The sequence below is a fragment of the Schistocerca serialis genome, chromosome 5 (genome assembly GCF_023864345.2).
Source record: "Schistocerca serialis cubense isolate TAMUIC-IGC-003099 chromosome 5, iqSchSeri2.2, whole genome shotgun sequence".
Classification (NCBI taxonomy): domain Eukaryota; kingdom Metazoa; phylum Arthropoda; class Insecta; order Orthoptera; family Acrididae; genus Schistocerca; species Schistocerca serialis.
In genome coordinates this window covers 824,536,007-824,550,858 of record NC_064642.1, presented here as the reverse complement: position 1 = coordinate 824,550,858, position 14,852 = coordinate 824,536,007, and positions in this window count along the sequence as shown.

Below are 14,852 nucleotides of genomic sequence, written 5' to 3'. Positions count from 1 at the left end.
AAGCACAGATAGTTAGAAGCATTACTCTCCCGGAGAGAAGTCAGCATGGTGCCTGTTGTATTCAATTCCGACGCAAATTCTGTGTTTCAACGTCAAGATGAAGGACCACAGGTTACAGTAAACCTTCCCATGTCCATCGGAATCTATTACTGGAATCCCAGGAACGAATCAAAGCACAGATAGTTAGAAGCATTACTCTCCCGGAGAGAAATCAGCATGGTGCCTGTTGTATTCAATTCCGACGCAATTTCTTTGTTTCATCGTCAAGATGAAGGTCCACAGGTTACAGTAAACCTTCCTATGTCCATCGGAATCTATTACTGGAATCCCAGGAACGAATCAAAGCACAGATAGTTAGAAGCATTAGTCTCCCGGAGAGAAGTCAGCATGGTGCCTGTTGTATTCAATTCCGACGCAATTTCTGTGTTTCATCGTCAAGATGAAGGTCCACAGGTTACAGTAAACCTTCCCATGTCCATCGGAATCTATTACGGGAATCCCAGGAACGAACCGAAGCACCAATAGTTACAAGCATAACTCTCCCGGAGAGAAGTCAGCATGGTGCCTGTTGTATTCAATTCCGACGCAAATTCTGTGTTTCAACGTCAAGATGAAGAACCACAGGTTACAGTAAATCTTCCCATGTCCATCGGAATCTATTACTGGAATCCCAGGAACGAATCAAAGCACAGATAGTTAGAAGCATTACTCTCCCAGAGAGAAATCAGCATGGTGCCTGTTGTATTCAATTCCGACGCAATTTCTGTGTTTCATCGTCAAGATGAAGGTCCACAGGTTACAGTAAACCTTCTTATGTCCGTCGGAATCTATTACTGGAATCCCAGGAACGAATCAAAGCACAGATAGTTAGAAGCATTACTCTCCCGGAGAGAAGTCAGCATGGTGCCTGTTGTATTCAATTCCGACGCAAATTCTGTGTTTCAACGTCAAGATGAAGGACCACAGGTTACAGTAAACCTTCCCATGTCCATCGGAATCTATTACTGGAATCCCAGGAACGAATCAAAGCACAGATAGTTAGAAGCATTACTCTCCCGGAGAGAAATCAGCATGGTGCCTGTTGTATTCAATTCCGACGCAATTTCTTTGTTTCATCGTGAAGATGAAGGTCCACAGGTTACAGTAAACCTTCCTATGTCCATCGGAATCTATTACTGGAATCCCAGGAACGAATCAAAGCACAGATAGTTAGAAGCATTAGTCTCCCGGAGAGAAGTCAGCATGGTGAATGTTGTATTCAATTCCGACGCAATTTCTGTGTTTCATCGTCAAGATGAAGGTCCACAGGTTACAGTAAACCTTCCGATGTCCATCGGAATCTATTACGGGAATCCCAGGAACGAACCAAAGCACAGATAGTTAGAAGCATCACTCTCCCGGAGAGAAGTCAGCGTGGTGCCTGTTGTATAAAATTCCGACGCAATTTCTGTGTTTCATCGTCAAGATGAAGGTCCACAGGTTACAGTAAACCTTCCCATGTCCATCGGAATCTATTACTGGAATCCCAGGAACGAGTCAAAGCACAGATAGTTAGAAACATTACTCTCACGGACAGAAGTCAGCATGGTTCCTGATGTATTCAATTCCGACGCAATTTCTGTGTTTCATCGTCAAGATGAAGGTCCACAGGTTACAGTAAACCTTCCCATGTCCATCGGAATCTATTACTGGAATCCCAGGAACGAATCAAAGCACAGATAGTTAGAAGCATTACTCTCCCGGAGAGAAGTCAGCATGGCGCCTGTTGTATTCAATCCCGACGCAATTTCTGTGTTTCATCGCAAAGATGAAAGTCCACAGGCTACAGTAAAACCTCCCATCTCCATCGGAATCTATTACTGGAATCCCAGGAACGAACCAAAGCACAGATAGTTAGAAGCATTACTCTCCCGGAGAGATGTCGGCATGGTGCCTGTTGTATTCAATTCCGACGCAATTTCTGTGTTTCATCGTCAAGATGAAGGTCCACAGGTTACAGTAAACCTTCCCATGTCCATCGGAATCTATTACTGGAATCCCAGGAACGAATCAAAGCACAGATAGTTAGAAGCATTACTCTCCCGGAGAGAAGTCAGCATGGTGCCTGTTGTATTCAATTCCGACGCAATTGCTGTGTTTCATCGTCAAGATGAAGGTCGACAGGTTACAGTAAACCTTCCCATGTCCATCGGAATCTATTACTGGAATCCCAGGAACGAATCAAAGCACAGATAGTTAGAAGCATTACTCTCCCGGAGAGAAGTCGGCATGGTGCCTGTTGTATTCAATTCCGACGCAATTTCTGTGCTTCATCGTCACGTTGAAGGTCCACAGGAAACAGTAAACCTTCCCATGTCCATCGGAATCTATTACTGGTATCCCAGGAAAGAATCAAAGCAGAGACAGTTAGAAGTATTACTCTAACGGACAGAAGTCGGCATGGTGCCTGTTGTATTCAATTCCGACGCAATTTCTGTGTTTCATCGTCAAGATGAAGGTCCACAGGTTACAGTAAACCTTCCCATGTCCATCGGAATCTATTACTGGAATCCCAGGAACGAATCAAAGCACGGATAGTTAGAAGCATTACTCTCCCGGAGAGAAGTCGGCATGGTGCCTGTTGTGGTCCCTTCCGACGCAATTTCTGTGCTTCATCGTCACGTTGAAGGTCCACAGGTTACGGTAAAACTTCCCATGTCCATCGGAATCTATTACTGGTATCCCAGGAAAGAATCAAAGCAGAGACAGTTAGAAGTATTCCTCTCCCAGACAGAAGTCGGCATGGTGCCTGTTGTATTCAATTCCGACGCAATTTCTGTGTTTCATCGTCAAGATGAAGGTCCACAGGTTACAGTAAACCTTCCCATGTCCATCGGAATCTATTACTGGAATCCCAGGAACGAATCAATGCAGAGATAGTTAGAAGCATTACTCTCCCGGAGAGAAGTCAGCATGGTGCCTGTTATATTCAATTCCGACGCAATTTCTGTGTTTCATCGTCAAGATGAAGGTCCACAGGTTACAGTAAACCTTCCGATGTCCATCGGAATCTATTACTGGAATCCCAGGAACGAATCAAAACACAGATAGTTAGAAGCATTACTCTCCCGGAGAGAAGTCAGCATGGTGCCTGTTGTATTCAATTCCGACGCAATTTCTGTATTTCATCGTCAAGATGAAGGTCCACAGGTTACAGTAAACCTTCCCATGTCCATTGGAATCTATTACTGGAATCCCAGGAACGAATCAAAGCACAGATAGTTAGAAGCATTACTCTCCCAGAGAGAAGTCAGCATGGTGCCTGTTGTATTCAATTCCGACGCAATTTCTGTGTTTCATCGTCAAGATGAAGGTCCACAGGTTACAGTAAACCTTTCCATGTCCATCGGAATCTATTACTGGAATCCCAGGAACGAATCAAAGCACAGATAGTTAGAAGCATTACTCTCCCGGAGAGAAGTCAGCATGGTGCCTGTTGTATTCAATTCCGACGCAATTTCTGTGTTTCATCGTCAAGATGAAAGTTCACAGGTTACAGTAAACCTTCCCATGTCCATCGGAATCTATTACTGGAATCCCAGGAACGAATCAAAGCACAGATAGTTAGAAGCATTACTCTCCCGGAGAGAAGTCGGCATGGTGCCTGTTGTATTCAATTCCGACGCAATTTCTGTGTTTCATCGTCAAGATGAAGGTCCACAGGTTACAGTAAACCTTCCCATGTCCATCGGAATCTATTACTGGAATCCCAGGAACGAATCAGTGCACAGATAGTTAGAAGCATTACTCTCCCGGAGAGAAGTCAGCATGGTGCCTGTTATATTCAATTCCGACGCAATTTCTGTGTTTCATCGTCAAGATGAAGGTCCACAGGTTACAGTAAACCTTCCGATGTCCATCGGAATCTATTACTGGAATCCCAGGAACGAATCAAAACACAGATAGTTAGAAGCATTACTCTCCCGGAGAGAAGTCAGCATGGTGCCTGTTGTATTCAATTCCGACGCAATTTCTGTATTTCATCGTCAAGATGAAGGTCCACAGGTTACAGTAAACCTTCCCATGTCCATTGGAATCTATTACTGGAATCCCAGGAACGAATCAAAGCACAGATAGTTAGAAGCATTACTCTCCCAGAGAGAAGTCAGCATGGTGCCTGTTGTATTCAATTCCGACGCAATTTCTGTGTTTCATCGTCAAGATGAAGGTCCACAGGTTACAGTAAACCTTTCCATGTCCATCGGAATCTATTACTGGAATCCCAGGAACGAATCAAAGCACAGATAGTTAGAAGCATTACTCTCCCGGAGAGAAGTCAGCATGGTGCCTGTTGTATTCAATTCCGACGCAATTTCTGTGTTTCATCGTCAAGATGAAAGTTCACAGGTTACAGTAAACCTTCCCATGTCCATCGGAATCTATTACTGGAATCCCAGGAACGAATCAAAGCACAGATAGTTAGAAGCATTACTCTCCCGGAGAGAAGTCGGCATGGTGCCTGTTGTATTCAATTCCGACGCAATTTCTGTGTTTCATCGTCAAGATGAAGGTCCACAGGTTACAGTAAACCTTCCCATGTCCATCGGAATCTATTACTGGAATCCCAGGAACGAATCAGTGCACAGATAGTTAGAAGCATTACTCTCCCGGAGAGAAGTCAGCATGGTGCCTGTTATATTCAATTCCGACGGAATTTCTGTGTTTCATCGTCAAGATGAAGGTCCACAGGTTACAGTAAACCTTCCGATGTCCATCGGAATCTATTACTGGAATCCCAGGAACGAATCAAAACACAGATAGTTAGATGCATTACTCTCCCGGAGAGAAGTCAGCATGGTGCCTGTTGTATTCAATTCCGACGCAATTTCTGTGTTTCATCGTCAAGATGAAGGTCCACAGGTTACAGTAAACCTTCCCATGTCCTTCGGAATCTATTACTGGCATCCCAGGAACGAACCAAAGCACAGATAATTAGAGGCATTACTCTCCCGGAGAGAAGTCGGCTTGGTGCCTGTTGTATTCAATTCCGACGCAATTTCTGTGTTTCATCGTCAAGATGAAGGTCCATAGGTTAAAGTAAACCTTCCGATGTCCATCGGAATCTATTACTGGAATCCCAGTAACGAATCAAAGCACAGATAGTTAGAAGCATTACTCTCCCGGAGAGAAGTCAGCACGGTGCCACTTGTATTCAATTCCGACGCAATTTCTGTGTTTCATCGTCAAGATGAAGATCCACAGGTTACAGTAAACCTTCCCATGTCCATCGGAATCTTTTACTGGAATCCCAGGAACGAATCAAAGCACAGATAGTTAGAAGCATTACTCTCCCGGAGAGAAGTCAGCGTGGTGCCTGTTGTATAAAATTCCGACGCAATTTCTGTGTTTCATCGTCAAGATGAAGGTCCACAAGTTACAGTAAACCTTCCCATGTCCATCGGAATCTATTACTGGAATCCCAGGAACGAATCAAAGCACAGATATTTAGAAGCATTACTCTCCCGGAGAGAAGTCAGCATGGTGCCTGTTGTAATCAATTCCGACGCAATTTCTGTGTTTCATCGTCAAGATGTAGGTCCATAGGTTACAGTAAACCTTCCCATGTCCATCGGAATCTATTACTGGAATTCCAGGAACGAATCAAAGCACAGATAGTTAGAAGCATTACTCTCCCGGAGAGAAGTCAGCATGGTGCCTGTTGTATTCAATTCCGACGCAATTTCTGTGTTTAATCGTCAAGATGAAGGTCCACAGGTTACAGTAAACCTTCCCATGTCCATCGGAATCTATTACTGGAATCCCAGGAACGAATTAAAGCACAGATAGTTAGAAGCATTACTCTCCCGGAGAGTAGTCAGCATGGTGCCTGTTGTATTCAATTCCGTCGCAATTTCTGTGTTTCATCGCCAAGATGAAAGTCCACAGGCTACAATAAACCCTCCCATGTCCATCGGAATCTATTACTAGAATCCCAGGAACGAATCAAAGCACAGATAGTTAGAAGCATTACTCTCCCGGAGAGAAGTCGGCATGGTGCCTGTTGTATTCAATTCCGACGCAATTTCTGTGTTTCATCGTCAAGATGAAGGTCCACAGGTTACAGTAACCCTTCCCATGTCCATCGGAATTTATTACTGGAATCCCAGGAACGAATCAAAGCACAGATAGTTAGAAGCATTACTCTCCCGGAGAGAAGTCGGCATGGTGCCTGTTGTATTCAATTCCGACGCAATTTCTGTGCTTCATCGTCACGTTGAAGGTCCACAGGATACAGTAAACCTTCCCATGTCCATCGGAATCTATTACTGGCATCCCAGGAAAGAATCAAAGCAGAGACAGTTAGAAGTATTACTCCAACGGACAGAAGTCGGCATGGTGCCTGTTGTATTCAATTCCGACGCAATTTCTGTGTTTCATCGTCAAGATGAAGGTCCACAGGTTACAGTAAACCTTCCCATGTCCATCGGAATCTATTACTGGAATCCCAGGAACGTATCAAAGCACAGATAGTTAGAAGCATTACTCTCCCGGAGAGTAGTCGGCATGGTGCCTGTTGTGGCCACTTCCGACGCAATTTCTGTGCTTCATCGTCACGTTGAAGGTCCACAGGTTACAGTAAAACTTCCCATGTCCATCGGAATCTATTACTGGTATCCCAGGAAAGAATCAAAGCAGAGACAGTTAGAAGTATTCCTCTCCCGGACAGAAGTCGGCATGGTGCCTGTTGTATTCAATTCCGACGCAATTTCTGTGTTTCATCGTCAAGATGAAGGTCCAGAGGTTACAGTAAACCTTCCCATGTCCATCGGAATCTATTACTGGAATCCCAGGAACGAATCAATGCACAGATAGTTAGAAGCATTACTCTCCCGGAGAGAAGTCAGCATGGTGCCTGTTATATTCAATTCCGACGCAATTTCTGTGTTTCATCGTCAAGATGAAGGTCCACAGGTTACAGTAAACCTTCCGATGTCCATCGGAATCTATTACTGGAATCGCAGGAACGAATCAAAACACAGATAGTTAGAAGCATTACTCTCCCGGAGAGAAGTCAGCATGGTGCCTGTTGTATTCAATTCCGACGCAATTTCTGTATTTCATCGTCAAGATGAAGGTCCACAGGTTACAGTAAACCTTCCCATGTCCATTGGAATCTATTACTGGAATCCCAGGAACGAATCAAAGCACAGATAGTTAGAAGCATTACTCTCCCAGAGAGAAGTCAGCATGGTGCCTGTTGTATTCAATTCCGACGCAATTTCTGTGTTTCATCGTCAAGATGAAGGTCCACAGGTTACAGTAAACCTTTCCATGTCCATCAGAATCTATTACTGGAATCCCAGGAACGAATCAAAGCACAGATAGTTAGAAGCATTACTCTCCCGGAGAGAAGTCAGCATGGTGCCTGTTGTATTCAATTCCGACGCAATTTCTGTGTTTCATCGTCAAGATGAGAGTTCACAGGTTACGGTAAACCTTCCCATGTCCATCGGAATCTATTACTGGAATCCCAGGAACGAATCAAAGCACAGATAGTTAGAAGCATTACTCTCCCGGAGAGAGGTCGGCATGGTGCCTGTAGAGGTCACTTCCGACGCAATTTCTGTGCTTCATCGTCACGTTGAAGGTCCACAGGTTACAGTAAACCTTCCCATGTCCATCGGAATCTATTACTGGCATCCCAGGAAAGAATCAAAGCAGAGACAGTTAGAAGTATTACTCTCCCGGACAGAAGTCGGCATGGTGCCTGTTGTATTCAATTCCGACGCAATTTCTGTGTTTCATCGTCAAGATGAAGGTCCACAGGTTACAGAAAACCTTCCCATGTCCATCGGAATCTATTACTGGAATCCCAGGAACGAATCAGTGCACAGATAGTTAGAAGCATTACTCTCCCGGAGAGAAGTCAGCATGGTGCCTGTTATATTCAATTCCGATGCAATTTCTGTGTTTCATCGTCAAGATGAAGGTCCACAGGTTACAGTAAACCTTCCGATGTCCATCGGAATCTATTACTGGAATCCCAGGAACGAATCAAAACACAGATAGTTAGATGCATTACTCTCCCGGAGAGAAGTCAGCATGGTGCCTGTTGTATTCAATTCCGACGCAATTTCTGTGTTTCATCGTTAAGATGAAGGTCCACAGGTTACAGTAAACCTTCCCATGTCCTTCGGAATCTATTACTGGCATCCCTGGAACGAACCAAAGCACAGATAATTTGAAGCATTACTCTCCCGGAGAGAAGTCGGCTTGGTGCCTGTTGTATTCAATTCCGACGCAATTTCTGTGTTTCATCGTCAAGAGGAAGGTCCATAGGTTAAAGTAAACCTTCCGATGTCCATCGGAATCTATTACTGGAATCCCAGGAACGAATCAAAGCACAGATAGTTAGAAGCATTACTCTCCCGGAGAGAAGTCAGCACCGTGCCAGTTGTATTCAATTCCGACGCAATTTCTGTGTTTCATCGTCAAGATGAAGATCCACAGGTTACAGTAAACCTTCCCATGTCCATCGGAATCTTTTACTGGAATCCCAGGAACGAATCAAAGCACAGATAGTTAGAAGCAATACTCTCCCGGAGAGAAGTCAGCATGGTGCCTGTTGTATAAAATTCCGACGCAATTTCTGTGTTTCATCGTGAAGATGAAGGTCCACAAGTTACAGTAAACCTTCCCATGTCCATCGGAATCTATTACTGGAATCCCAGGAACGAATCAAAGCACAGATAGTTAGAAGCATTACTCTCCCGGAGAGAAGTCAGCATGGTGCCTGTTGTATTCAATTCCGACGCAATTTCTGTGTTTCATCGTCAAGATGTAGGTCCATAGGTTACAGTAAACCTTCCCATGTCCATCGGAATCTATTACTGGAGTTCCAGGAACGAATCAAAGCACAGATAGTTAGAAGCATTACTCTCCCGGAGAGAAGTCAGCATGGTGCCTGTTGTATCCAATTCCGACGCAATTTCTGTGTTTCATCGTCAAGATGAAGGTCCACAGGTTACATTAAACCTTCCCATGTCCATCGGAATCTATTACTGGAATCCCAGGAACGAATCAAAGCACAGATAGTTAGAAGCATTACTCTCCCGGAGAGAAGTTGGCATGGTGTCTGTTGTGGTCACTTCCGACGCAATTTCTGTGCTTCATCGTCACGTTGAAGGTCCACAGGTTAAATTAAACCTTCCCATGTCCATCGGAATCTATTACTGGAATCCCAGGAACGAATCAAAGCACAGATAGTTAGAAGCATTACTCTCCCGGAGAGAAGTCGGCATGGTGCCTGTTGTATTCAATTCCGACGCAATGTCTGTGCTTCATCGTCACGTTGAAGGTCCACAGGATACAGTAAACCTTCCCATGTCCATCGGAATCTATTACTGGCATCCCAGGAAAGAATCAAAGCAGAGACAGTTAGAAGTATTACTCCAACGGACAGAAGTCGGCATGGTGCCTGTTGTATTCAATTCCGACGCAATTTCTGTGTTTCATCGTCAAGATGAAGGTCCACAGGTTACAGTAAACCTTCCCATGTCCATCGGAATCTATTACTGGAATCCCAGGAACGTATCAAAGCACAGATAGTTAGAAGCATTACTCTCCCGGAGAGAAGTCGGCATGGTGCCTGTTGTGGTCACTTCCGACGCAATTTCTGTGCTTCATCGTCACGTTGAAGGTCCACAGGTTACAGTAAAACTTCCCATGTCCATCGGAATCTATTACTGGTATCCCAGGAAAGAATCAAAGCAGAGACAGTTAGAAGTATTCCTCTCCCGGACAGAAGTCGGCATGGTGCCTGTTGTATTCAATTCCGACGCAATTTCTGTGTTTCATCGTCAAGATGAAGGTCCACAGGTTACAGTAAACCTTCCCATGTCCATCGGAATCTATTACTGTAATCCCAGGAACGAATCAATGCACAGATAGTTAGAAGCATTACTCTCCCGGAGAGAAGTCAGCATGGTGCCTGTTATATTCAATTCCGACGCAATTTCTGTGTTTCATCGTCAAGATGAAGGTCCACAGGTTACAGTAAACCTTCCGATGTCCATCGGAATCTATTACTGGAATCCCAGGAACGAATCAAAGCACAGATAGTTAGAAGCATTACTCTCCCGGAGAGAAGTCAGCATGGTGCCTGTTGTATTCAATTCCGACGCAATTTCTGTGTTTCATCGTCAAGATGAAAGTTCACAGGTTACAGTAAACCTTCCCATGTAAATCGGAATCTATTACTGGAATCCCAGGAACGAATCAAAGCACAGATAGTGAGAAGCATTACTCTCCCGGAGAGAAGTCGGCATGGTGCCTGTTGTGGTCACTTCCGACGAAATTTCTGTGCTTCATCGTCACGTTGAAGGTCCACAGGTTACAGTAAACCTTCCCATGCCCATCGGAATCTATTACTGGCATCCCAGGAAAGAATCAGAGCAGAGACAGTTAGAAGTATAACTCTCCCGGACAGAAGTCGGCATGGTGCCTGTTGTATTCAATTCCGACGCAATTTCTGTGTTTCATCGTCAAGATGAAGGTCCACAGGTTACAGTAAACCTTCCCATGTCCATCGGAATCTATTACTGGAATCCCAGGAACGAATCAAAGCACAGATAGTTAGAAGCATTACTCTCCCGGAGAGTAGTCAGCATGGTGCCTGTTGTATTCAATTCCGTCGCAATTTCTGTGTTTCATCGCCAAGATGAAAGTCCACAGGCTACAATAAACCCTCCCATGTCCATCGGAATCTATTACTGGAATCCCAGGAACGAATCAAAGCACAGATAGTTAGAAGCATTACTCTCCCGGAGAGAAGTCGGCATGGTGCCTGTTGTATTCAATTCCGACGCAATTTCTGTGTTTCATCGTCAAGATGAAGGTCCACAGATTACAGTAAACCTTCCCATGTCCATCGGAATCTATTACTGGAATCCCAGGAACGAATCAAAGCACAGATAGTTAGAAGCATTACTCTCCCGGAGAGAAGTCGGCATGGTGCCTGTTGTATTCAATTCCGACGCAATTTCTGTGCTTCATCGTCACGTTGAAGGTCCACAGGATACAGTAAACCTTCCCATGTCCATCGGAATCTATTACTGGCATCCCAGGAAAGAATCAAAGCAGAGACAGTGAGAAGTATTACTCCAACGGACAGAAGTCGGCATGGTGCTTGTTGTATTCAATTCCGACGCAATTTCTGTGTTTCATCGTCAAGATGAAGGTCCAGAGGTTACAGTAAACCTTCCCATGTCCATCGGAATCTATTACTGGAATCCCAGGAACGAATCAATGCACAGTTAGTTAGAAGCATTACTCTCCCGGAGAGAAGTCAGCATGGTGCCTGTTATATTCAATTCCGACGCAATTTCTGTGTTTCATCGTCAAGATGAAGGTCCACAGGTTACAGTAAACCTTCCGATGTCCATCGGAATCTATTACTGGAATCCCAGGAACGAATCAAAACACAGATAGTTAGAAGCATTACTCTCCCGGAGAGAAGTCAGCATGGTGCCTGTTGTATTCAATTCCGACGCAATTTCTGTATTTCATCGTCAAGATGAAGGTCCACAGGTTACAGTAAACCTTCCCATGTCCATTGGAATCTATTACTGGAATCCCAGGAACGAATCAAAGCACAGATAGTTAGAAGCATTACTCTCCCAGAGAGAAGTCAGCATGGTGCCTGTTGTATTCAATTCCGACGCAATTTCTGTGTTTCATCGTCAAGATGAAGGTCCACAGGTTACAGTAAACCTTTCCATGTCCATCGGAATCTATTACTGGAATCCCAGGAACGAATCAAAGCACAGATAGTTAGAAGCATTACTCTCCCGGAGAGAAGTCAGCATGGTGCCTGTTGTATTCAATTCCGACGCAATTTCTGTGTTTCATCGTCTAGATGAAAGTTCACAGGTTACAGTAAACCTTCCCATGTCCATCGGAATCTATTACTGGAATCCCAGGAACGAATCAAAGCACAGATAGTTAGAAGCATTACTCTCCCGGAGAGAAGTCGGCATGGTGCCTGTAGAGGTCACTTCCGACGCAATTTCTGTGCTTCATCGTCACGTTGAAGGTCCACAGGTTACAGTAAACCTTCCCATGTCCATCGGAATCTATTACTGGCATCCCAGGAAAGAATCAAAGCAGAGACAGTTAGAAGTATTACTCTCCCGGACAGAAGTCGGCATGGTGCCTGTTGTATTCAATTCCGACGCAATTTTTGTGTTTCATCGTCAAGATGAAGGTCCACAGGTTACAGAAAACCTTCCCATGTCCATCGGAATCTATTACTGGAATCCCAGGAACGAATCAGTGCACAGATAGTTAGAAGCATTACTCTCCCGGAGAGAAGTCAGCATGGTGCCTGTTATATTCAATTCCGATGCAATTTCTGTGTTTCATCGTCAGGATGAAGGTCCACAGGTTACAGTAAACCTTCCGATGTCCATCGGAATCTATTACTGGAATCCCAGGAACGAATCAAAACACAGATAGTTAGATGCATTGCTCTCCCGGAGAGAAGTCAGCATGGTGCCTGTTGTATTCAATTCCGACGCAATTTCTGTGTTTCATCGTTAAGATGAAGGTCCGCAGGTTACAGTAAACCTTCCCATGTCCTTCGGAATCTATTACTGGCATCCCAGGAACGAACCAAAGCACAGATAATTAGAAGCATTACTCTCTCGGAGAGAAGTCGGCTTGGTGCCTGTTGTATTCAATTCCGACGCAATTTCTGTGTTTCATCGTCAAGTGGAAGGTCCATAGGTTAAAGAAAACCTTCCGATGTCCATCGGAATCTATTACTGGAATCCCAGGAACGAATCAAAGCACAGATAGTTAGAAGCATTACTCTCCCGGAGAGTAGTCAGCACCGTGCCAGTTGTATTCAATTCCGACGCAATTTCTGTGTTTCATCGTCAAGATGAAGATCCACAGGTTACAGTAAACCTTCCCATGTCCATCGGAATCTTTTACTGGAATCCCAGGAACGAATCAAAGCACAGATAGTTAGAAGCAATACTCTCCCGGAGAGAAGTCAGCATGGTGCCTGTTGTATAAAATTCCGACGCAATTTCTGTGTTTCATCGTGAAGATGAAGGTCCACAAGTTACAGTAAACCTTCCCATGTCCATCGGAATCTATTACTGGAATCCCAGGAACGAATCAAAGCACAGATAGTTAGAAGCATTACTCTCCCGGAGAGAAGTCAGCATGGTGCCTGTTGTATTCAATTCCGACGCAATTTCTGTGTTTCATCGTCAAGATGTAGGTCCATAGGTTACAGTAAACCTTCCCATGTCCATCGGAATCTATTACTGGAGTTCCAGGAACGAATCAAAGCACAGATAGTTAGAAGCATTACTCTCCCGGAGAGAAGTCAGCATGGTGCCTGTTGTATTCAATTCCGACGCAATTTCTGTGTTTCATCGTCAAGATGAAGGTCCACAGGTTACAGTAAACCTTCCCATGTCCATCGGAATCTATTACTGGAATCCCAGGAACGAATCAAAGCACAGATAGTTAGAAGCATTACCCTCCCGGAGAGTAGTCAGCATGGTGCCTGTTGTATTCAATTCAGTCGCAATTTCTGTGTTTCATCGCCAAGATGAAAGTCCACAGGCTACAATAAACCCTCCCATGTCCATCGGAATCTATTACTGGAATCCCAGGAACGAATCAAAGCACAGATAGTTAGAAGCATTACTCTCCCGGAGAGAAGTCGGCATGGTGCCTGTTGTATTCAATTCCGACGCAATTTCTGTGTTTCATCGTCAAGATGAAGGTCCACAGGTTACAGTAAACCTTCCCATGTCCATCGGAATCTATTACTGAAATCCCAGGAACGAATCAAAGCACAGATAGTTAGAAGCATTACTCTCCCGGAGAGAAGTCAGCATGGTGCCTGTTGTATCCAATTCCGACGCAATTGCTGTGTTTCATCGTCAAGATGAAGGTCCACAGGTTACAGTAAACCTTCCCATGTCCATCGGAATCTATTACTGCAATCCCAGGAACGAATCAAAGCACAGATAGTTAGAAGCATTACTCTCCCGGAGAGAAGTCGGCATGGTGCCTGTTGTGGTCACTTCCGACGCAATTTCTGTGCTTCATCGTCACGTTGAAGGTCCACAGGTTACAGTAAACCTTCCCATGTCCATCGGAATCTATTACTGGAATCCCAGGAACGAATCAAAGCACAGATAGTTAGAAGCATTACTCTCCCGGAGAGAAGTCGGCATGGTGCCTGTTGTATTCAATTCCGACGCAATTTCTGTGCTTCATCGTCACGTTGAAGGTCCACAGGATACAGTAAACCTTCCCATGTCCATCGGAATCTATTACTGGCATCCCAGGAAAGAATCAAAGCAGAGACAGTTAGAAGTATTACTCCAACGGACAGAAGTCGGCATGGTGCCTGTTGTATTCAATTCCGACGCAATTTCTTTGCTTCATCGTCAAGATGAAGGTCCACAGGTTACAGTAAACCTTCCCATGTCCATCGGAATCTATTACTGGAATCCCAGGAACGTATCAAAGCACAGATAGTTAGAACCATTACTCTCCCGGAGAGAAGTCGGCATGGTGCCTGTTGTGGTCACTTCCGACGCAATTTCTGTGCTTCATCGTCACGTTGATGGTCCACAGGTTACAGTAAAACTTCCCATGTCCATCGGAATCTATTACTGGTATCCCAGGAAAGAATCAAAGCAGAGACAGTTAGAAGTATTCCTCTCCCGGACAGAAGTCGGCATGGTGCCTGTTGTATTCAATTCCGACGCAATTTCTGTGTTTCATCGTCAAGATGAAGGTCCAGAGGTTACAGTAAACCTTACCATGTCCATCGGAATCTA